This window comes from Ambystoma mexicanum, chromosome 11 (genome assembly GCF_040938575.1).
Source record: "Ambystoma mexicanum isolate Mex_15411 chromosome 11, UKY_AmexF1_1, whole genome shotgun sequence".
Lineage (NCBI taxonomy): Eukaryota > Metazoa > Chordata > Amphibia > Caudata > Ambystomatidae > Ambystoma > Ambystoma mexicanum.
This window is the reverse complement of record NC_090934.1, coordinates 678,830,772-678,855,967: the sequence shown is the minus strand read 5'-3', so window position 1 is coordinate 678,855,967 and position 25,196 is coordinate 678,830,772. Positions and strand designations below refer to the sequence as shown.

Genomic DNA, 25,196 nt, shown 5'->3' with positions numbered 1-25,196 from the left:
ATGCACACAATGTTACACTTCCAGATGACCAATCTCAGGCTGGTATGGTTGTGACAGTAGACTGTCCCTTATGTCATCATCATTGATTGTCAGCTGGTATGTGTCAGGGCTGTGTGCACTCCACAGGGGTGTGATATTAGGTGAAGTAATTAGCCACCAGCTGCGTACGGGCTGCCTCACCACTTGCCCTTTCACCTCCCATGCGCAGCGGCCGTGCATGTGGTTGGGGATGTGGGGGCACCATCATGTCCACCGGCAGGCCCCGACGTGTTGCAACGTTGTGCAGGACACATGCTGCCACTATGATCCTGCACACTACTGGGGCAGCTTATAGCAGCTGCTCACCAGAGCGGTCTAGGGAGCGAAAGCATGACTTGAGCACTCTGAATGTGCGCTCCACTATGCCCCGGGTTGCAATATGGGCTGTGTTGTATCTTACCTCGGGTGGTGTGGTGGGGTTCCGAATTGGTGTCATCATGTGGGTGCTCAGAGGGTAGGCACTGTCCCCTGGGGAGGTGATGATGGGTATCATTAGTGGGGTTGTGACATTAATCAGTATCTGACATGCATGCATGTGCAGTGGCATTTATACTCAACAAGCAGCCATGTATCTCCATGCCACCCAGCTTCTATGTCCCAGTTTAGGGTTGACATTCTGTAAATGAAACTGTCATGGGTGGACCCTGGATAGTTGGCATATACTGAGGTGATGATTCCCTTGGCATCACATACTACCTGCACGTTGATGGAATGCCAGTGCTTGCGGTTTCTATAGATGTGCTCAGATGCGCTAGGGGGACGTAGAGCCACATGGGTGCAATGAATGGCACCTAGCACTTTGGGGAAGTGTGCAACCACGTAAAATTCCTGGACAGCAGCCTGCCTTTCTGCAGGTGTTCTGGGCAGGTATATGTGCCTGCGGACAGATGGGCGTGCAGTCATGATGGCCAACACCTGGTGTAGGCAGTGTGACTGCGTGGCCTGTGACACCCCCCCCCACTATGGCACTTGTCCGCTGAAATGATCCAGTGGCCAAGAAGTGCAGTACATTACGCACCTTTTCCAGGGTGCTCAGTGCTTGGGAGCACAGGGTGGGTGATGTGAGGTCATCCTTTCACTCACTCACCAAGTCGAGTATTATGTGAGGTGGAAACCTGTACCTCCCATACACCTGGTCATCAGGCATCCCAAAAAGGCTGGTCCTGGGTGTAAAAATTCTGGCCCTGACTATCCTCCTCCTCCTCCTGCGGTATCCCACTACCACTGCTGCGAGGAACGGTATATTCATCGTAGCGTCTGAGCTTGTTCGTTGTTTGTTGTTTGCGTGCACTTTTATGCTGCGCGGGTCTGCGCACGCCTGCTTCCTGCTGGCGTATGTGTTTCTGGATTAGTGCGTCTTTTTTGACGCACGCGTTAGCCCTGTTCGATTCCATGAATACGTGCTGTAGGCGCGCGTGGGGGCGTTCCGCGCATTTGCCTCCTGTACTTCCCCTGTTACGCCCACATTTTCACGCATTCTTCCCCATTCCGCGTGTTACTCCCAGTGTTCCGCCTCCTTTTGTTGTGTGAGCCACGCTATGTACGCTTTCGCTGTGCGCGTAGGGCACGCTGTTTGGTGAAGTGTGCGCCCGCGTGCGCCACGCAGGATTTCAGCGCATATCCATGGATTTACATGCGCACAGACTTCCATGAATCGATGTGCGCGGGTTTCGCAGCGATTTTCACACTTGTGCTGCGATTCGCACGCTTTCGCACGCTTGCACGGAAATTTTCACTGCACATTTATTCCATGAATCGGCCTGTAAACATGAGTTTCCAATGTAAGGTGTGGGTCTTGTAGATGTTGCTTACTTCTATAGTGTGGTATGATTTTACCCATGCATCCAAGCCCTACAATAAAACTGTGCAGTACTGGCATGGAAAACATCATAATGGCCAGAACTCCCCAAAGAGTGCACAGGGAAAACATGAAGAATAGGCTGCCACCCATTTTTGCCTATTTTGTGAGCACAGGAGGGCACTGCCTAAAACCACCATTGTGCTACACACACAGTAGCCTGAAACCATTGGGAATGGCAATGCTGATTGCCAAAAGCAACCGAGAACTGTGGGGAATTCATTTTCTTAATCCCAAAAATGGTTGCATTACCAGTACTCACCACTATCAGAAAGCCGGTGTTTTAAAACCACCAGACTTTTGTGTAAAACTGCACAAATGAAACAAAACCAGACCAAGGAAAGACTTGCTAAGAGGTGGAAGAATGTAAAACCATATTCTGAAATGACTTGAAGGAAGTAATTATTTAATGTATAGGTACAAATTGTCAGTTTGATTTGAATGTAGAAAACTGGGAACAAAAAGTGACATTTAGCTGAAACTTGGCTTAGTGAAACTGGATTCTACCTGACAACTACCCCCGACAGGAGAAACCTGTTCAGCCACTCTTCCCAGGCCTAGCTGCATCCTGCTGCCCCTTGCCAAAATGAGTTGTCACCTCTCTGATTAGATTAGGGGTGGAGCACCGAGAACTGGAAGGAACAGAACAATGAAACTCCCTTGACTCAGGCAAATGTTATATTGGGGGCGTCGTAAAGTGGCTTCCTCTTAGGGGAAACTGGGAGGGGCAGTGCCTCTGCTAGCAGCTGAGCTTGGGAGAAGTGGATAAACCAGTTATTCCACCCTGTGATGTGGGAAGCCACACCCCTTTTTGACCAGGGCATAATTTTAAAAAGATAGATAACTCATAGAGCGGACTTGTCAGAATTATATAAGTAATATCATTATTTTTGTGATTTTTCTGTGAACATTTTGAGAGGCGTTAGGACCCTGTGGTGTATTCTGGGGGGTTGCTAGTGGAAAATAGGGTCTCACTCCAAATGTCTGCATGTTAAAAATCGGACACTTCATCAATTAATGTCCATACTCCTTGCGCACATGTGTGTAATTTTGGGTAAATGTCCGATATTGCAAAACCAGTTAAAAAGCGCAAAATGTTGTCATTTTTGAATGCAAGCCCCCAGGAAGATCAGAGGCGGACAAGCATGGACCATAAGGAATATCTAATACGCACATGTAATTTAAACACATTGTATATCTGGGAAAGATGTATTTGAATCAAATATAGATTTGTGGGCAAACTGACCAGGGGAGGATCCTCTGACCCATAAACAGACTTCATCATGATGACAATCCATTTCCTTCCCCCAATCATGGGAGAGGGGAGAATTGGGCCAATGACAAGTAGAGAGGGGCAGGCTTAGCTAGGCCCAGGCACACACCCATTTTCAAAACACATAAAAAGAGACTCCTGGGACAGGTAGAGACATTCAATTCCATTTGCTGCGGAGCATGCTGACCGACAACTTCACATCCAGAGATCCAACACTTAGACTTCCAAGCTAAACAGAGACTACATAACTTTGAACCAAGAAGGCCCACTGCAAGCAAAAGTATTTGTCAGCAGGCCTCAAAATCATTTGCAAACTATTCCACAGCCGGGCGAGCTGTCTGAATTCTTTAGCCAAGAACTCTTGCCAGTACCCAGAAAGCAGAGTTACATCCAGAATCCACTTGATCCGGACCGGAAAGCAGAGCAGTATCCAGAACCAGAGGCCGCTGAATCCAGAGAGACTAGACCAGCAGAGCAGAGCTGACCCAGAGCGCTGTGAGCAGAACCGGTGCCTGATTGACCCTCCGAGCAGACAGAACCACAGCCGGACTTGTTGACCAGATCCGTGACGAGGCCTAGTTCAAATTTATATTGTGAGTACCTAGCAGAACTGTGCAGAACCAATCTCTTAGTTAAAATAATCTAATCCAAACTATTTTAACCTAAGTAGAACTGCCTCCTAGAAATCGTGTCATCTGTCATTTTTAAAGCTGCACAACTGTCACCTGTCAATTCTGCAGCTGCAAGCTGTCACCTGTCATTTTGAGTTTTACTTTAAATCCGAAAATCTACCTTTATTAAATCGTCTGTATCTCTGGAACCGTTTGTGCTAGGAACATGGTTTAACTTTCCTCTGAAAGCTTAGAATCTAAGCTTTCCAACAAGAACCTACTCCTTATACTTTTATAAACCGCGATTTGCGATTTTGGCTCAATTTCTCCACTTGTCAAAATAGCAGCTCCATTCTTTCTTTTGTTAAAATCCGTTGCAACTTGGTAATAACTCATAGAGCATTGTTAAAGTGAGCCTGAACTAATATAAAGTAGCCATCACCTACCCTGAACCTCTAGAGGGAATTAAAAGCAATTTTAGCACCTTTTCACTTCCTTGCAAACCACATTAAAGTAATTCGCCTGTGTTTAAAACTCATCCCTGTTTTCTCTAAGCTTGCTGGGGGGAACTGAATTTCGTATTGTATTTGATTGCATTCCTGAGAACTGTGTGCTCCTCTTTCCATCTCCTTCCATTTCTTACATTGCATAGGGGAGGGGGGTGAATTGCCAGAAAAAAAGTGATTATCTTATCTTTTGCTAAAATCATATCAAGTATTTCTGTACTGCATTTTATTCCTCATTGCTTTTCCCTTGAAATCATAAAAGTATTTTTGCTACTTTATCCATCCTATACTAACTCCTCATTGATTGTAAAGAAGTGTGCTAGTGCCAGATTACCCATTGTTGATCAACATCTTATGTCTAAGTGTACTATCAGATATTAATTTATTATAAAGTGTGAGATATATATATATTGTTTAAATTCTCAAATAAACCTTTTAATTTGCAAAACAAACCTACTTCTTGGCTCAGTGGGGTCAGGGGGATTCTAAGAGGGGGGTGTTATACAAGGGTGGTCATCCAGAGTACTGAACTGAATATTAAAATACATCAATAAGGGTTTTCCTCAGCATCCCAGACTAGGCATTGACTTAGCTGTAGTGTTGATTGAATATCGCTTACAAAAGTGGGGGCTCGAGCCGGGATATTCTGGGTTAGATTTACCATTTGTGCAGATTAATACAGTGTGCCAACTGACCAGATACACATATCCGGTTAGATCACCACGCTGTTTTACACTGTGAAAGCATCCCTCAAAGGAACGCTCTAAGGAAACGGTTTGTTTTGCAAAATAAAATACAAACTTCTGTAAGTCAGGAAGGAACTCAAATTCCAGAATGACGACCTTGGTAGATATGAAAATAGCCAGAGAGCACTTCTTACATAAGCTATTTGTGAGAGGTGAGTGGACTCAACAGGACCAAACGGTCTGGTTGCAGGCAATCGCGCAACAGGTCACTGAAACAGGGTCAGATACATGGAGAGATCAGGGTCCATTACATGTGGCCCTGAGTGAATTATACATGGCTCCTAAAGTTAAAGATGAACACGACAAGATGGTTAGGATAGCGGCATATTTGTATCTATATATGGGAGCCATGCAGGACAAATGTGCTGAAGGCCAAGATCTGGCAAGTAGGCAACAGCTGGCGTTAGAAAAGGCCCAATCTCACCTGGTCTCTTCTGAGCAGAGGCTGCAGAGGAGCCAGGAGTTAGAAAATAATAGTAGGCAGTATATCATTAAAATAAAAGAGGACATGGATAGACTGCAACAGGAGAAGGCTGACCAGGATACCAGATTTCTGGCCTTGCAGAAGGAGTACCAAGAAGGTTTGGACTCCCTTCTGCAGAGCCAGAAAAAGCTGGAGCAACAACTGGACTTCAACAGGGCATGCACAGAGCAGGTAGCCACCCTGCAAATTCGATTAGACAGGGAGAAAGAGGAAAGCAATAAATTGATTCTGAAAGACCTGGATACCCAGGCAGAGTTTGATCAGGAGCGCCAGAAAGCTGGTGCCTTCCACAGGCAAAGGGACAACCTGGCAGCACAGATGCAGGCTCTTAGTCAGGAAAGGGATACCTTAGGCCAGGAAGTCTGCCACTTAAAAAGGAAAATGGAAGAAAATCACCTGGCCCTCCAGGGACTGGGTAACCTCCAAAAAGAACACCAGAACTTGTTAGTGCACACCAGGAGGGTGGAGGATGCTCTGGCAAGAAAGGAGCAGGCCAATAGGGACACAGCTCAGGAGGTAACCCTCCTGCAGCAGAGACTGGCCCAGTAGTCCAGGACCAATCAGGAGGCACAGAGAGAAAATGAGGCTCTCTGTCAGCACAATGATAGGCTCCAGCAACAGGTAGCGATGCAGGAGAGACTGATAGAGTCTAGTAAGGCCTTAACTGAGGAACTGAAAGCACAGGCTCTTGCATTGCAACGGGAAGCAGGGGCGGATAGGGATGAGGTTCGCTGGGAAAGAGAAACTCCTGAGCATAACCTCAGGAGCCCTAGTACCAGAGGCCTTCATCTCTCCCAGTCCCTGGACTCTGCCACCCCCATGTCCCCTTGCGCACATGAGCCCAGGGCCACGGGGATGGCAGATTACTATCCAGCTAGAAGTATGGGGCTCATAGGCCAGTACCTCCCAGGAATGGATGGGTGGGTATCCGGGTATGGGCACCCAAGCACAGTGCAATTTAGTGGGGAACCCCATGAGAGTAGGCCCATTAAGGGCATCCTGAAAACCTCTGCCCAGTTAGGTCAGTGGGGGGATACCCAGCAAATCCTGGTAGCAAGGAGGGATCTGTATACTCCTCTGAGTGTCACAGGACACAGGAGACCAGGTCCCCACATTCTGCCAGCCATTCCCAGGCTCGCAGAATCCAGGAAAACCTGGAAGATCAGACGGGCACCTCTGGGAGCAGTGCTTCTGAGTCAGAGGATGAATGGACCAGGGTTGCCCAAACCAAAAAGGCCAATAAGGCAAAAAGGGCCTTGCTTAAGGACCCATTGAAACAAATAAAGGCAATCAGGAGTGTCATCACTCCTTATCATAAGAACGGCAAGTATTCCGTTTGGGAACACTTGGAGCTCTATGAGCAAATGATGGAGACTTTCCATTTGAAGGAAAGCAGTAGCTGAATCCAGTACGTCAAATGGACATTCTCCCCAGAATACTCCAGTTTCTTTGCGGGGCTGGAGGACCAAAATCATTTAAGATGGTCCACCTATAAGGCGGCCATCTTGAAACATTTTTCTGTTCACACAAATCCTCAAGAGGCTCGCAAGGCAGCCTACAATTTGCAATGTGGGGAGGATCAGGCCCCACAAGAGTTTGTGCAAGAATTAAAACGTGCTTTTGCGCAGACCACCAGAAGGGTGCGCATGGATAGCAGAGAATTTATCAATACGTTTTTCCATGCCTTACCCAAATACATAATGACCCAGCTCGTGAGAGATTTTCATGAGAAAAGATCTTTAGACTGGGTCATTGAACAGGCTGCCCGGATCTATGAGGTGCAGAAGCCCATCGAAAATAAAAATAATGCGCCGAAAAACCCCAAAACCAACAGCACCCCTGCTGCTGCCAAGGTGGCAGAGGTAAAGGTTGCCCCCGTTTTAGATTTGGAGATGGGGGGCCTAAAAACCTGCCTGCACCAAATAATTCACAGCCCAGAAGGCCCTCGGGCCAGTCACAGACAGGGAGTCGAGGAGGTAGTCCCAAAAATGGGGTCCCCCGCCCCCCTGACTATGTAAATCCCTGCTACAAGGGAATCCGACCCATCCTGGGTTATGTGTGGACTCCTCCAGCCCAAGTGGGGGGATCCAGCCAAGCCCCTAACCCGGGGAACTTCCCTCCTAGCTTCCCCCAGGAGGGCAGAAATTCACCAAATCCTGGGCAGAACTTTTTCCCCAGGTATCCACCCAATTTCCAGCCCCAAAATCATCCATCCTTCTTTCCCCAATTCCCTGATCCCAGACAACCTAATCCGGGAGAGGGGAGGCCAAGGGTGGAGGGGTACCAAAATCTTCCCAACCAGGGGTACTACCAGAGAAGGGATAGCTACCCTTCCCGGGATCAGCCCAAGGGAGAAAATAGAGCCCCGTATCAGCCTGAGCGGGTTTCACAACTTGAGCGCCAGGTCCAAAATATGGCACGAGATCTGGGTCACATACTGAGGGCTCAACAGAACCCTCAGATGAGCATGCCACCGCAGAATGCCCCAAACTCTAAACCGGGTGCTCCAGAACAATGACGGGGGCAGCACCCCGATAACCCACCGGTTCCCAGGGAGGAGGCACAAGAGGAAGGGGGGGTGTAAAGCCTTCGAGGAAGCTCCCTTCCCAAATTGTAAACAGCCCCTGGAAAACCAGGAACCGGAAACAAAATCTCCTGCCCCTGAAAGCCTGCCTCCCAAGGAGCAGAGGGGGGTAGGAGAAACAAAGGACCCAAACAGACCCACTTTGTGGAGGAGGTACAGGTCTTCCAATTTGAGGGAGAGGGATCCTCAGAAGATCCTGGGAAAAGGATCTTCTCCTTCAGAGATGGGGGAACTCCTCCCAAGGAAAAATGGGTCCCAAGGGATGTCAATTCAGACTGGGGAGATGTTGAGACTGAGCTACCGCCGCCCATCATCTCATCCCAGAACCCACAATACCGAAATCCCCTGGTTCAAACCCATCCTGGTGACTGCCTCCAAAAAGGGGGGGAGTGGCCCAGAACCGGAACCAGGGGAACCCACAATGGCTCTGATCTCCAGTTGCCAACTTTTTCTTTCAGATTCCCAAGACTCTCCACAGAATTCTGCCCAAATATCTTCTCTCGCCATGTCCAAAACCAGAAAGTTAGCCCACCAGTTGTCCAAAAATGTGCATTATCTGTGGCCCCTTGAGGAGAAGGAGGGAATATATTATGCCCCGGTACAAGTACAGGGGTAGGGTACAATTTTGGCACTGGTGGACACTGGATCTCAAGCTACCCTTCTGTCCAAAAGGGCCTTTGATGAACTAAATGCAGGAAGGGGGGAGAATTACTGTATTCCTCTCACCTCTCTTCCTGGACAACTGCAGAACTTTGACGGGAAGGAAATTGCTGTCGAGGGGACTGCAGATTTGGACATCAAAATTGGGCGACACAAGGTGAAACACCAGGTCATAGTAGTGACTCCAGAGGGCACCCCTTGTTTACTAGTGAATGACCTCCTGAGAAGGTTGGCACCCCTAATAGATTGCATAAACAAGGTCCTCTGGACCCAGACTAGCCGACCAATAAAATTAAAACAGAGTGTCAACCATGTTAGTTTAAACGGCACCTGCCACATGGTTGAACAAAAATCTGACCAAGTAGAATTTCACTTCCAGAACAACCAGATTCCAGACGTGACAGTAATAGCAGTAGGACAACAGACTGGTGATGGGGGGTCCTCTCTATTTCTGAAAATCAACCTTCCTTCCAGTTTAAGGTGGTATTCCACACTGGAAGGAAACACTCTGAAATTCTTCACCAATCCACAATCGGACACTCCCACTCCTATAGTCCAGAAAGATGTGAAATCAGCTCATAGCCTGGCTGATATTCAGCAAATTGGAGAGCAGTTGTGCATCCCTGTTCCGTTAAATGATGGGAAGGACTCTTTTCTCGCTCGAGTGTGTGTGAACAACGGTAAGAGCTTCATCAGCGAAGCCATGTTCCGCCAACTCCCAAAAGATCCAGCCATTCCCACATTCAAACTGATAGACAAATGGGAAATGGACCTGGAAGCACCTAATTCCAAACATCTCCTGCCAAGCAGGTGTATGCTCAAAATCTCCATTGGCAACAAGAGCATAGTCCATAATTGTTGGGTCGTGCGAGACTTCACTGCCGCCTTTTACTTAGGCAGTGACATTCTCAATCACTTTGCCATTAGTTTGGACCTAATAAACTTCAAAGCTTGGTCCCGATTAGCGGATAATCCCATGGGCTTTGAGGATCCAGAAAAAGCATTTAGGTCAGCTCAATTGCTACCTTATGCAGTTGAAATTCAGATCAAAGAGGAAGTCACCATCCCAGAAAGGACCCGACAATTCTCCCTGGGAGTGAAAGCTAAAAGAGGACAAAAATTGAAAAACCCTGATGCTTATATCCATCTAAATGCTTCTCTCCAACAGCAAGGGTTAGGGGTAAACCCAAAACCATTAGTCAACATAGAACATGACAACATTCCAATAGAGGTGGATAACAGCGACTTAAAGAGTATTACTCTAGCCGCAGGCACCATTATTGGAATGGCGATTGATGACCGACATTTCTCCATTGATTTAGGAAATTAACTGTTAGGACCAACCCCCAAGGACTGTTTTGACAGTGAGGACAATACAACACCAGACAGGATTTTCACCCGGCATGGGGGGAACTTCATGGTGTACACTTCTTGCCCTTATGGTAAGGAAGATGTGACTTGTGACTTCAGGAGGGATGAGGTGATTCTTCAGGTCCATGAGGGCTGCCTTTCCCACCTGAAGCCTCCAGTCCAAATCAGAACTCTCACCAGGGACTTCTTCACCCAGCTGGAGGAGGCTGCTGAGATAGCCAAACCAGAAGTCTTTCCAGGCTTCAGGCAGATGGTGGAAGAGAGAGTCAACCTAGCTGATGCCTGTGTGACTCTGGAACAGAAGCAAAAGTTGAAACAAGTTTTCTTGGATTTCCAAGATCTCTTTGCGGTAGACTCATATGACTGTGGTCGCACCGACATCCACACCAACCCAATTCCCACGGACCCTGGAATGACTCCAGTGTTTGTGAAGCAATATCGCTTGCCTCTCGCATCCATGGAGTCCCTTACTGAAATAATTAAGAACCTTGAGTCCTGGGGAATAATCCGTCCAGTCCACAGCACTTTCAATAATCCGGTGCTGGGAATATTGAAGCCAAACGGCCAGTGGAGACTCTGCGCCGACCTTAGGGAGTTCAACAAACGGGTCCATACTTCCCAATGGCCTCTGCCCTACATTGACCAAGGGCTGGCCCAGATTCAAGGGCCACAAGTATTCACTGCAGTAGACCTGACCAATGGATACTGGACTGTGCCTGTCAGTAGGGAGGACCAATACAAACTGGCTTTTACCTTTGGGGGCCAGCAGTACACCTGGACCCGTACTCCCTTCGGATACCTCAACTCCGGCAATGAATTCAACATTTTCTTACATAAGGCCATGCCCGACCTGGGTGTAAGGGGTAACCTGGCTTATGTAGATGATGTCCTCATCAAAAGTTCATCTGTGGAGGAACACATAGCGGAGATCCGTTATGTTCTGACACAGTTGAGGGCCGCCGGAGCAAAACTTTCCTTTCAGAAAGCACAGTGGTGTAGAACCCGTGTTAATTTCTTGGTGCATGAGATTACTCCTCAGGGTCTTTGCCCCCAAGAAAAGAAAGTGGAAGCACTCTAGAAACTGAAAGACCCCACAACTCTGCGGGAACTAAGGAGCCTCCCTGGACTGACTAATTACAGCAGAAAGTTCATTGAAGGCTACGCAGAGATCACTAGACCCCTGATTCCTCTCTTGAAGGGGGGGGTCAAGTGGGAATGGGGTCCAGAACATTCAGAGGCAGTAAGACAACTCAAAAGAAGCCTCTCACAAGCGCCTTGCCTAGCTTACCCTGTCAGAAACAAGGAGTTCTTCCTGGAGACAGGGTTCTCTAATACGTGCTTGACGGCAGTATTATACCAAAAGCACGACAAAGTCAATAAAGTAATCTCCTATGCGAGCAAAACTTTATCCTCTGTGGAGGAAAAATTCAACGATTGTGAGAAGGCACTCCTGGCAACGGTGTGGGCATTGAAGAATTACCGCCCGTTTATCCAGGGGGAACACATCATAGTGGAGACTCCACACCAGCCTCTGCAATATCTCCAAAGTGACAGAATCCGGCCCGGAAATGTGAGTAATTCCCGAATTACTTCCTGGATTCTGTCAATGCAAGGCTTTCCTGTGGAGGTCAGATATGGCCAAAACAAGAAGAGTCCCCTTGCGCAAGGTCTGGCTGACTTGCATGATTGTGCCAGAGAAAACTGTCTCGAGGACGAAAGTCTAAAAATCAAGGACAACATGGAGGCATACCTTAATTCCCCACACAAAGTCTTTGAAGAAGACAAGTGTGAGGGAATGCCCACTGTCTATGTGGATGGATGCTCTTACCATGTTGACAACGACGGGGAGAAAGAACTGGTGGCTGGCGTAGGGAATGCATGGGTGAATGAGTTCCCAGAACCCTCCGCTGGATACAAAATTGGTCCCCGAAGTAGTCAGGTGGCAGAATTGATGGCTGTGCATCAGGCCATCCTCACTGCTGTCCAGCATCAACACCACGAACTGGTCATATTCACAGATTCAGATTATGTACGGAACGGGTTCGTGGAGCACCTGGTTAACTGGAAAACCAGAGGCATGTTATGTGCTAATAACAAACCCTTGAAACATGGGAAGTTAATTCAAAACATTGATGATCTGGTCACCTCGAATGGGATGACCATCTATTGGAAAAAGATCAATGGTCATTATAAAGTAGAGGGACCAGACAAAACTGAAAATGACTTAGCTGATCAGCTGGCCAATACCGGGGCCATCCAAGGGGATCTAATAGAAATAGAGTCCCTATTGGGGGAAATCCAGGTCACTGCTATCACTAGGTCCCAGACAAATGCTCACAATTATCTTTCAACTGCACAATGGAGTAAGGAGACCCCTGATGCTGATTTAATTACAGCTCAGAAGGGGGATCCAATTATTGGTAAGTTTTACCAACACCTTGAGGACCCTGAGAACTTTCCCCTGACGGATACCGATTACATTGGGAAAGAGGACCTAAGAGTGTTGATGAAATGTCCAAAAATGTTCCGAATCCAAGACGGTTTGCTGGTAAGGAAATCCAAAGCTGGCCACGATCAGTGGGTGGTTCCTACTTCATTCCGAAGCCTGATGTTAAGTCACGCCCATGATGCGGCCACCGCCGGCCATAGGGGGTTTCACACAACACTGGAAATCTTAAGAGAGGTTGCATACTGGCCACACATGGGGCAGGACCTCGACCAATACTTGAAGGGGTGTCTTGTGTGTGCACAATTTCAGCCATCATCCCTTACACACCGTGCGCCTCTCCAAAAGAGGGGGATGACACTGCCATGGTCAGATTTGCAAATCGACTTTGTAGGCCCTGTAATCCGCCTGTCTAGAGGAAACAAGTACATGTTGACCGTTACATGCTTGTTTACCAAGTGGGTGGAATGTCTCCCGGCACCAAACTGCAAGGCAGAAACAGCAGCTGCCCTGATGATTAACCACATCTTTTCCCGTTTTGGTCTACCTCAAAGGATTGAGTCAGATAGAGGTAGCCACTTCACCAGTGAAGTGATGACAAAGATGTGGGAGATAATGGGGGTTAAAAGGAAGCTACACATTGCTTACAGGCCAGCTTCTTCTGGAGCAGTGGAGAGATATAACCGAACCATTGTGAGCATCTTAAAAAAGTTTGTGGCAGATTCTGGGCCAAGTTGGGATATCCGATTACCTCTGGTCCTAATGGCCATCAGATCTACCCCTTCATCTGCAACCAAAATGTCACCATTTGAGTTGATGACTGGACGCAAGATGGTGCTTCCCCAGCATTTGCTCTACAGGACTCAAGAGCAGACACTGATAAATGCCTCCACAACTCATGAGTATGTGGAGAATTTAAGGAAACACCTTCAACATGCTTTTGCCTATGCTCAGCGGAATCTAGAAAGATCAGCCGAGAGCATGAAGACCCACTATCATTTAAAAATTACCCGAAAGGAATATAAGGTGGGTGATCGGGTCTATCTATACAATTTCCAAAGGAACCAGGCCAAACAGCGAAAATGTTTGCCTACATGGAAGGGACCGTTTGAAATCATAGACAAAATCTCCCCTGTGGCCTACAAGATCCGCATCCCCAAAGGCGGGTTGGCAGAGGGGGAAGACAAGTGGGTACATATAAATCAGCTAAAGTGTTGCCATCCCGCACACTCTGCAACAACTGGAGGAATCCACTGGAATCCCAGAGGGGGCCGCTCCAGAGTAATTCAGTTCCAACCCTAAAATATTCCACATATAGCATATAAAATTCTGTGATCCTTGTATATATATATATATATATGTTCTTGTCTCCTAAGTTAAAAAAGAAAATGTATATGTTCATATCTTCGGATTCATAAAATGTATATGTTCGCCACACCATTAATAGTGGTGGAAAAATGTCTAGGAATGTGTATTGCCGCTTTGCTTTATCATCCCAGGAGAGATGAAACCATGGAGACTGACCAAGGAGAACGACCGGGGACCGGGAGCAGAGACCTGAGGGGCCCGGGGTACCGCCCAATATTCCCATCAGGACCGGCAAGGAGAACCGATCGATCCAACTGTATGGGGGAAAAGATGCTGAACTGTGCCATCTACCGGAAGAAGATGAAGAGAACATCCCAGATCTTGCGAGTTCCATCTGAGAAAGGACAGAATGGCCATCGCAAGAGGGGGGGCTTGTGGGATGTTTTTACCCATGCATCCAAGCCCTACAATAAAACTGTGCAGTACTGGCATGGAAAACATCATGATGGCCAGAACTCCCCAGAGAGTGCACAGGAAATCATGAAGAATAGGCTGCCACCCATTTTTGCCTATGTTGTGAGCACAGGAGGGCACTGCCTAAAACCACCATTGGGCTACACACACAGTAGCCTGAAACCATTGGGAATGGCAATGCTGATTGCCAAAAGCAACCCAGAAGTGTGGGGAATTCATTTTCTTAATCCCAAAAATGGTTGCAATACCAGTACTCACCACTATCAGAAAGCCGGCGTTTTAAAACCACCAGACTTTTGTGTAAAACTGCACAAATGAAAAAAAAACCAGACCAAGGAAAGACTTGCTAAGAGGTGGAAGAATGTAAAACCATATTCTGAAATGACTTGAAGGAAGTAATTATTTAATGTATAGGTACAAATTGTCAGTTTGATTTGAATGTAGAAAACTGGGAACAAAAAGTGACATTTAGCTGAAACCTGGTTTAGTGAAACTGGATTCTGCCTGACAACTACCCCGACAGGAGAAACCTGTTCAGCCACTCTTCCCAGGCCTAGCTGCATCCTGCTGCCCCTTGCCAAAATGAGTTGTCACCTCTCTGATTAGATTAGGGGGGGAGCACCTGGGAACTGGAAGGAACAGAACAATGCAACTCCCTTGACTCAGGCAAATGTTATATTGGGGGTGTCGTAAAGTGGCTTCCTCTTAGGGGAAACTGGGAGGGGCAGTGCCTCTGCTAGCAGCTGAGCTTGGGGGAAGTGGATAAACCAGTTATTCCACCCTGTGATGTGGGAAGCCACACCCCTTTTTGACCAGGGCATAATTTTAAAAAGATAGATAACTCATAGTGTGGACTTGTCAGAATTATATAAGTAATATCATTATTTTTGTGATTTTTCTGTGAACATTTTGAAAGGCGTTAGGACCCTGTGGTGTATTCTGGGGGGTTGCTAACGGAAAATAGGGTCTCACTCCAAATGTCTGCATGTTAAAAATCAGACACTTCATCAATTAATGTCCATACTCCTTGCGCACATGTGTGTAATTTTGGGTAAATGTCCGATATTGCAAAACCAGTTAAAAAGCGCAAAATGTTGTCATTTTTTAATGCAAGTCCCCAGGAAGATCAGAGGCGGACAAGCATGGACCATAAGGAATATATAATGTGCACATGTAATTTCAACAAATTGTATATCTGGGAAAGATGTATTTGAATCAAATATAGATTTGTGGGCAAACTGACCAGGGGAGGATCCTCTGACCCATAAACAGACTTCATCATGATGACAATCCATTTCCTTCCCCCAATCATGGGAGAGGGGAGAATTGGGCCAATGACAAGTAGAGAGGGGCAGGCTTAGCTAGGCCCAGGCACACACCCATTTTCAAAACACATAAAAAGAGACTACTGGGACAGGTAGAGACATTCAATTCCATTTGCTGCGGAGCATGCTGACCGACGACTTCACATCCAGAGATCCAACACTTAGACTTCCAAGCTAAACAGAGACTACAGAACTTTGAACCAAGAAGGCCCACTGCAAGCAAAAGTATTTGTCAGCAGGCCTCAAAATCATTTGCAAACTATTCCACAGCTGGGCGAGCTGTCTGAATTCTTTAGCCAAGAACTCTTGCCAGTACCCAGAAAGCAGAGTTACATCCAGAATCCACTTGATCCGGACCGGAAAGCAGAGCAGTATCCAGAACCAGAGGGCGCTGAATCCAGAGAGGCTAGACCAGCAGAGCAGAGCTGACCCAGATCGTTGTGAGCAGAACCGGTGCCTGATTGACCCGCCGAGCAGACAGAACCGCAGCCGGACGTATTGACCAGATCCGTGACGAGGCCTAGTTCAAATTTATATTGTGAGTACCTAGCAGAACTGTGCAGAACCAATCTCTTAGTTAAAATAATCTAATCCAAACTATTTTAACCTAAGTAGAACTGCCTCCTAGAAATCGTGTCATCTGTCATTTTTAAAGCTGCACAACTGTCACCTGTCAATTCTGCAGCTGCAAGCTGTCACCTGTCATTTTGAGTTTTACTTTAAATCCGAAAATCCGAAAATCTACCTTTATTAAATCGTCCGTATCTCTGGAACCGTTTGTGCTAGGAACGTGGTTTAACTTTTCTCTGAAAGCTTAGAATCTAAGCTTTCCAACAAGCCTAGACTTCCTATTCCTTATACTTTTACCGCAATTGCGAGACACGCACTCGCGAAATTTACCGGGATTTGCGATTTTGGCTCAATTTCTCCACTTGTCAAAATAGCAGCTCCATTCTTTCTTTTGTTAAAATCCGTTGCAACTTGGTAATAACTCATAGAGCATTGTTAAAGTGAGCCTGAACTAATATAAAGTAGCCATCACCTACCCTGAACCTCTAGAGGGAATTAAAAGCAATTTTAGCACCTTTTCACTTCCTTGCAAACCACATTAAAGTATTTCGCCTGTGTTTAAAACTCATCCCTGTTTTCTTTAAGCTTGCTGGGGGGAAACTGAATTTCGTAATGTATTTGATTGCATTCCTGAGAACTGTGTGCTCCTCTTTCCATCTCCTTCCATTTGTTACATTGCATAGGGGAGGGGGGTGAATTGCCAGAAAAAAAGTGATTATTTTATCTTTTGCTAAAATCATATCAAGTATTTCTGTACTGCATTTTATTCCTCATTGCTTTTCCCTTGAAATCATAAAAGTATTTTTGCTACTTTATCCATCCTATACTAACTCCTCATTGATTGTAAAGAAGTGTGCTAGTGCCAGATTACCCATTGTTGATCAACATCTTATGTCTAAGTGTACTATCAGATATTAATTTATTATAAAGTGTGATATATATATATATTGTTTAAATTCTCAAATAAACCTTTTAATTTGCAAAACAAACCTACTTCTTGGCTCAATGGGGTCAGGGGGATTCTAAGAGGGGGGTGTTATACAAGGGTGGTCATCCAGAGTACTGAACTGAATATAAAAATACATCAAGAAGGGTTTTCCTCAGCATCCCATACTAGGCATTGACTTAGCTGTAGTGTTGATTGAATATCGCTTACAAAAGCAGTCCAGTACAGAGAGCAACGTTGCTACAGTAAATCAGAATACTGGCTGTTCTTTTAAATGGCTACAGCCATTTTTATGGCCACAGACACATTGTTATGCTAATTATATCATCTCTTGGATTATCACAGATGGGCAATGTGGAAGTCAATTGTGAGTCAGACTATGGCAGAAGTGAGGGATGCCCGTGCAGTAATATTATTCTGGTCATCTCTGTGCTCAATCAGCTGTACTGCAACCCTTAATTTTCTTTGGTTTTTGGTGCAAAGTTGTCTGTGCAATAACAAGTACCGACAGTGGATGCCTGCTGTTCTCTATTGAAAGGAAGAAAACGCTCAGACCATGGACTTCTCACCAGATAAAGGACAAGTGAGCCATCATGTACTCCTACTGTATTTTTGATGATACAGACGTGTAGCTGACATGGCCCACTGGCAAATGGAGAGGTTTGCCACACAACCTTTAGCAATATGTACTATAGATAGACGAAAGAGTTGTTTTTAAAATGCTAGACCACTTGCAGAGAGCTGTTCACTGTCCCTGCATATAGATAGTGGAGAGGAAATGACTGTTTTTATGTTACAGTATGTGTATGTCTACAGTATGTTTAAACATTTATGAGAAAGGATGTGCTGGCACAGCCCTTAATCACTGCAGAAATGCTGTGTACATACCTTTGCATTGTGCAGCGCTCAACTCAGGAATCACAAAAAGGGATAACCTCAGATCAAGTTCGGGGAAGCAAGCCATGTACTTGATCTATATACTGTTTGGAAGAGACCTTCATAAAGCGGAGCACTTTAGAGACCCCACCCTGTGCGATGGGCAGGAGAGAGGAGAGTGAGGGGGGTGGAAGGAGAGGGGCCAAGGGAGGCAGTGGGGCATGGATAGGAGTGGAGGAGAGTGAGGACAATATGTCCTGGGTTTTTGATGTGAAATGGGAGGCCAAAGCAGTACAAAGAGCCTGGGAAGGGAGGAGAGAGGTGGAGACTACAGCTGGATTGGCTAGTTCCTTGCAGATTTTGAAAAGTATGGCTGTGTTGTTAGTGGCACCAGAGATGTGGGCTTGGATGTGGGCCCACTTCCTGGAGTGGATAGAGAAGTGATATTGCCTTTGGAGAAGGCGGCAGGTCAGTTTGTCAGAGGGTAAAACCAAGATCTGCCACTTCCATTCAGCAACTCCACACTTGCGTTTCAAAGATGCTAAATCGGAGTCGTACCAGCTGTTGCTCTTGGGGGCAGATTTTTGGCGGATCCTCTTAACCAGAGTAATGATGTCAAGGGTGTTAGAGATGGAGAGGTGCAGTTAGAAAGGACAGAGTCAGAGGGAGAGTTAGAGGTGGAGGTGGGAGGGGGATGAAGATGGAGGTGAAAGCAGCGACTGACACTTGCTTCATAGGTCGGATGACGTTGAAGGAGGCTGACAGTGCTGGGGGAGGCTTGAATAGAGGGCCAAGGGGACCCACGTGGGAGGAGAGGAGAGAGTGGTCAGACCAAGAGAGGGGGGGTGGTGACAGAATTAGAGACAGGGATGTCACCAGAAATGAGGGTGTCCAGTGTATGACAAGCAGAGTGGGTCAGGCCAGAGAAGAGAATACAATGAGAGTGGGAATCACAGAGGATACAGAACCGGGAGGTGGATGATTCAAGGGAGTCGAGGTGGGTGTTGAAGTCACCAAGGAGGAGGAGTTTGGAAGACGAGGTTGAGAGGCATGAGGCAAGGTTGGCTCATTCAGAAAGGAAGAGTGAGATAGGGCTGAGGAGCCTGTAGATAGTGGTAACGGTGAGAGAGAGAGTATGATATGATATGATAGGTTATTTATAACGCGCTTAATACCCAGAGGTTTCTAAGCGCGGACCTGGGGATCGAACCTGTGCTGCTCAGTGTTGTTTTGCTTCCAAGGCGAACACGTGGCCCCTGAGCTATCCTCCCGAGACAAGAGTAGGTGAGACCCCCAAGCTTGCAGACAGGGTATTCAAAAGAGGCGTAGGATTGGGTAGGTATGATAGAGGTAGGCACCCACTCAGGGAAGATCAGAGCCACTCCACCTCCAGGCCTGTTGGGTCTCGGTTTGGAGAGGAGTTTGTATCCCTCAGGAAGGATAGTGTCAAGAGCAGTGACAGGGCTGGCATTAAACCACGTATCAGTAAGAGGACGTCTAGGTTAAAGTCTTCAAGAAGGAGACAGATGTCAGAGGAGTGTTTGACAGCAGAGCGAGCACTCAGAGTGGCTAAGTGAAATTGGTTACCACCTTTAAAGGTTTTCTGAGGCGGGTACAGGGGCGTGGTACTCTCATCGATGGTGGAGGAGAGGTGAGAGTAGAGGAGGAGGGAGTGGCAGGAGAAGGGAGGAAGTTTATCAGAGTGGGCAGGCACTGATCGAGAAGGAGAAGAATAGGTTAAGAACCTCCGGCCATGATACTGCCATTGTGATAAATATTAATGATACACCTAGAGGATGAGAAGTATGCCAGGAGTACTTCCCACAGAGAAAAGGATGCCTGTACTAGTCTGCGTGGAGGTGGCATTGAGATAGGCACTAAAAACAGCACAAAATGGAGGATGCATAGATTTAGAAGCACACCTAAAAACGAATTTCCCAAAAAGCACTCAAAACTTCACAAAATTGAGGATTGTACTGATTTAGAACCACACCTAAATACAAATTTCCCCAAAAGCACGAAAAAACAGCACACACTGGATGATGCACAGATTTATAAGCACACCTAAAATCGAAATTCCCAAAAAGCACTAAAAACAGCACTAAATGGAGGATGCGCAGATTTACCAGCACACCTAAAATCGAATTTCCCAAAAAACACTAAAAGCAGCACACAATTGAGGATGCACAGATTTAGAAGCACACTTAAGGAATTTGTGAGTAGACCACTAACAAGCAGCGGCAAGCAAGCAATATGTGAATTTAAGGCAGATACAAATATCAAGTGGGCAAGAGTTTACAGTTTGCAGATAGGCTAGAGGGGAAGGTAGACAAGATTCATCAGCAACCAGGCAGAGGGTTGTAGTCCAGGACTGGGCGAACTGGGATGTTTACCGGTGCAATGTAGAAGCAGTTTTTTCATGGTCCCTAGATGCAGGTGTAACTGAACGTATGCTCATTGAGCAGCATGCGGTGTGGGTAAGTTGCAGTGGGCTCCCTCCAGCACTGGACAGGGCCAAACAGGGGCTTAGTTTAGGCCTTGGTGGGGGCCAGCGTTTGCCTGCTGGCTCCGATAATTGGGCAGTGATCAATGAAGTGTTGGCCAATCCCTGCAGTCGATGGAGAGGTAGGGCAGGCACTCCAGTGCTTGACCTCAGGTGGTGGCCATGTTTGTAGCTCACCCAGAATAAATAGCCCATTTGGGTTATGGGGGGATAACACGTGTAGACACACGATTTGCCAGTGTAGCACTGCCGCTTTTTATATTGGGCAGATTAGGCAATTTGCAATCATGGAGAGTGGTCGCCACACGCAGTCAATGCAGAAGCGCTTGCAGGCACACAATTCCCATCAGGGCTTACCTCATGCAGGTAGTGAGAGTGTTGTTCCTGCAGCCTTGTGCTGATGTGAGAAGCTGCTGTTGTTGTCTCACGGCTGGTGGCGTGCTGAATTGAGAGACAGGTGGGACAGGGGCCTAGTGTGGGCCTTGGAGGGGTCAGCGTTCGCCTGCTGGATCCTGTGATAGAGCAGTGATGAATGAAGTGTTTGCCAATCACTGCAGTCGATGGAGAGGTAGGGCAGGCACTCCAGTGCTTGCCTCAAGCGGCGGCCATCTTTGTAGATCGGAGCACGCCTAGAATAAATGGCCCAACTGGGTTTTGCAGGGATAACACGGGCAGAAAAATTATTTAGCCAGTGTAGCGCTGCCCCTTTTCATATCGGGCAGATTAGGCAATTTGCAATCATGGAGAGCTCTTGCTGTACAGAGTCAATGCGGAAGCGCTTGCATGCACACAATGCCCATGAGTGCTTACCTTGTGCATGCAGTGGAAGCACTGTTCCTGCAGCCTTGCGCTGATATGAAATCTGCTGTATATCAAAATTCCCAGGACAATTTCAAATAATTATTTCAGCTATCAAATATCACAGGATAAGAACTGATTGACACCCAACTTAATTTTTGATTTTTGGATTAAATATTAATAATCACAAAGGTGTCTGTATTTAATGACATGTCTTTTAGAAATGTGCACTATGGTTCGGGCAGCCTTTATTCTTTCCTCACCTTTCTTAGAGTACCTTAGAATGTTGGGTTTCAGTGACTGTTGATTGAGGGTGCGCCACTCAGATTCAGGTCGAGATCATAAAAACCTTTAGAATGCAAGGTGTTCACGCCTTTTCACATATGACCCAGTTGCTACCAGGTATAAATGAATGGGGGAGGGGGAGGGGAAGAGACAGTAGAGTAATTGATTGGTGGCTCACCAACAAGTTCATCAAGAAACATACTGCACAGTAGATTGTTTCTGTTTGTGTTGTCTAGTGAACTATAGTAAATACAAATATGTCCCATGCATTTAATATATACTGGAAAAACTAGAGGGTGGGAAAGCGGATTAATATAAACAAATAATAATAAACACTGTACGCATTATACAGTGCATATTTCTGGTGCTTTTTCCGCACACCCAAAAATCAGCATATACAAATGCAGTGTATAAATCAAAACCCAAAAATATATACATTTGGGAGGATAGCTCAGCAGCAACGTGCGCGCCTTGGAAGCAAGACGACACGAAGCAACACATGTTCGATCCCCGGGTCCGCGCTTAGAAACCTCTGGGTGTTTAAGCATGTTATAAACAGTGCTTAATTTGTGGGGGTGGTTGCCAGTGCCCAACACCGGCACTCTTTTTTGGGCACTGGAACTCATGCGTGGCCAGCGCACGTGCAATTGCTTTGTTTGTTCTTCCACTTCGCTTTGCTTCGATTATAAATCATTGGGATTTGTCATTCTGATCTCGATCCCTCTCTTGCTTGCAGGTTGCAGGCCATGGCTGGCTAGGCCTGGGAGAAGCCAGCAATAGCAATGAACAACAAACTGTTACAAACAACAGCCAATGAAAACTACCATTCTGTTGTAAATATGCAGTATTTGATACTTTCTGTATAGTAACACAGAATGTCCAGTTGTCATTGGCTGTTCTTCTGAGCCAGTGAAATTACATGGTGATGTGTTGTTGTTACCACAGGAGGCGGTCTTGACTTGTGAGAGAGAGACCCTGCCCTGCTGAACTGCGTGGTGCATCCTAGTTGCTTCCTGGGGCTCCCTCTGCCTACTTTTTCATTTGTGTGGGTGCCACCTTCCCTCTTCCCATTTAGCCCTATGGGGGCTCAAATGGGAATGGGGAATGGCATTTCAAATGGGGACTTACCGGTCCCGCAAAGGGCAGAATGGACTGGTAAGTCCCCATACCACCACGTCGGTGGTGGTACCGGTATTGGTGCTAGTCATATAATGGTGCCATGACTAGCACCAACCTCAGAATGAGGGCCAATGCCTTGCATAAATTACTTTTTCCAAGTAATACAACACCATGCTCATACTTGAAGGAAGGGTGAATGGGGATGCATTTATGAGATGTGATGACTGATAAGGACTTGAGAGTAAATTGATTACACAAAACACCTGGATGAGGTGACTGAAGAACGGGCTGAGGGGAGGGTGCTCTTCCTGGAGGTAACCGATTAACAATACTTTTTGCATTTAACTGACTGCCAGGTGGGGCAGAAGGGGTAAAGACAAATACAGTGCAACAGTGACTGAAACAGAATGGTTTTTTATTTATTTGCATTTTTAAAGTGCTCACACAGCCCGGGGGCATCGAGGCGCAGTTACAGGAGGAGCATGTCTTAGTTGCGTATTTACTACTAGCCTGTGCCAGCAGTTGCTGCAGCACCAAACATGTGACATGGAGCAGCAGCAGTGTGATGGGCTGGTGGTGGGCCGATCTAGGTAGGTCTAGCACTGAACTGGCGCGGCAGGTGCGCCCGTGCTGAGGACGGCGCACGGAGTGAGGCGCCGTGCCCGCGCTGAGGGCGGAACCGAGCCCGCACTGGGCGCCGCGCCCAGCATTATGGGCCAATACTTTTTGGACACTGGCACTTATTTTTTTTACAAATGAAGCACTGGTTATAAATACGCAACTAAGACAAAAACAATTACGCAATTAAGAAGAAAACAAAAAAACAATTCCTGTATCAGCGCCTCGATGCCCGCGGGCTGTGTGAGCGCTTTAAAAATGCAAAATAAATAAATAAATACTACAAAAATGACACAGGTGGAAAATTCACTATTTACTGAGTGTGATAACTGTGACAACAGTGGTGCGCATCAAATACTGGGACGCTTTCAATTGAAGGGTCACTCAGTTGATTTGGTGTTCACACACTTGGTAAGGCGCACACCAGTTTTGAACCCCGGTCCCCAATAGATTTAGGGTGCATTGGGTAGGTTCCCAACCCAGCAAAAGGTGTCTGAACTGAAAGGATGCCTACATCACAGACCAGGACAGTGGGTGAAGGGATACTTCGACCCCCTTTAAATGGCAAGGAGACACCTAGTGATGAAATAGCAAACACCTTCTTGCAAGGTTGTCTATTATAATTATCGTAGATGCACTGTGGCCAACATAGTGTTGAGATGTGTGGATGGTGTGGCTGAGTCACCTGGTCAAAAAACAATATATACAATCTTCTTGACTGACATGTACTGTATCTCATTCTCTCCAGCGTGTCCCTTCTTTAGGCGTGACATGACTATCCTTAAAAGCAATTGTTGTCATTCAGTGTGTTTCATAGGACTATTAGCATACTCATTGCATTTAATAAGAATTTGAATTCACTACCATAAGCAACCATAATGCAACACACCCAAAACACACACTTTACTAAACCAAACCTATTGGTTTTGTCAATACCTGTTTTCTTACTGCACGTGCAGATTATTCTATGAAGCCAAGGATATAGTAAAGCAGGTTACATTTTAGCTGGTGTAAAATGCCATGCAATTCATAGCATTTGGCCTCACATTTGTGAAATGACGCATAGGACTTCCTCACTCCCTGTTTCATACCATCATGTTTTTTCCACTTCCAAAAAAGTAAACCGAACATCTCACCTTGATCTTCATCCGAAATAGATTGTTCGCCAGTCAGCGGGAAACAAAATAAAAAACGAGTCTGCTGCTGCTCACTAAATAGTAACACATCTGCTTTAAATTCCAGCATCCCTTCTGCTTTCAATGTACAAGATTGCACATAAGAAAACCAACTCTTTTAATTGTTTATGGAATGATAGCTACACATGCATATGTATTAATCAATAATTGGTGGATTCCAAAAATAAAAGGCTTTACAGAACGGATTTACAGGATAGTTCAAATCACAGACGCCGATTGTTTCGAGAAAAGCCTGCTGCTTCCTTTATGCCGAGTTGAGCTCTGCCAGAAGCCTTCTTGGGTTTCTCCAAGTACACAGGCTCGCATCATCTGCATTCACTGCCAGAGTCGTGGCCCTGGAAGCGATAATTGCCTCTGACAGGATTTAATTACCTTCTCCGGGACCTTTTCTCTGTTTGATTGGAGACCACCCCCTGCCTCCGATCAAAGCAGACAGTAATAACAGACTGGGACGCGGCAACCAATCACGAGTCAAGTCTCGGCAGTGACCTTGCTGAGTAGAAGCTGATTGGTGGTGTCAGCCTTGTCAAGTGTGTCAGTGAACCATCAGACACAAAGGAAAGAGGGAGGGGAAGTGGAAAGATGGAGAGAAAGGCAGTC

General features: G+C 46.4%; 1 long non-coding RNA gene across 1 annotated transcript in view; it reads right to left on the bottom strand.

Moving 5' to 3' along the window:
• Positions 1–24,979, bottom strand: part of LOC138504760 (uncharacterized) — a 75,977-nt gene extending 50,998 nt beyond the window's left edge. The window contains exon 1 of the long non-coding RNA XR_011279951.1: positions 24,537–24,979. This is a non-coding gene — a long non-coding RNA (uncharacterized lncRNA). The remainder of the gene's footprint in view (positions 1–24,536) is intronic.
• Positions 24,980–25,196: the final 217 nt, after the last annotated feature.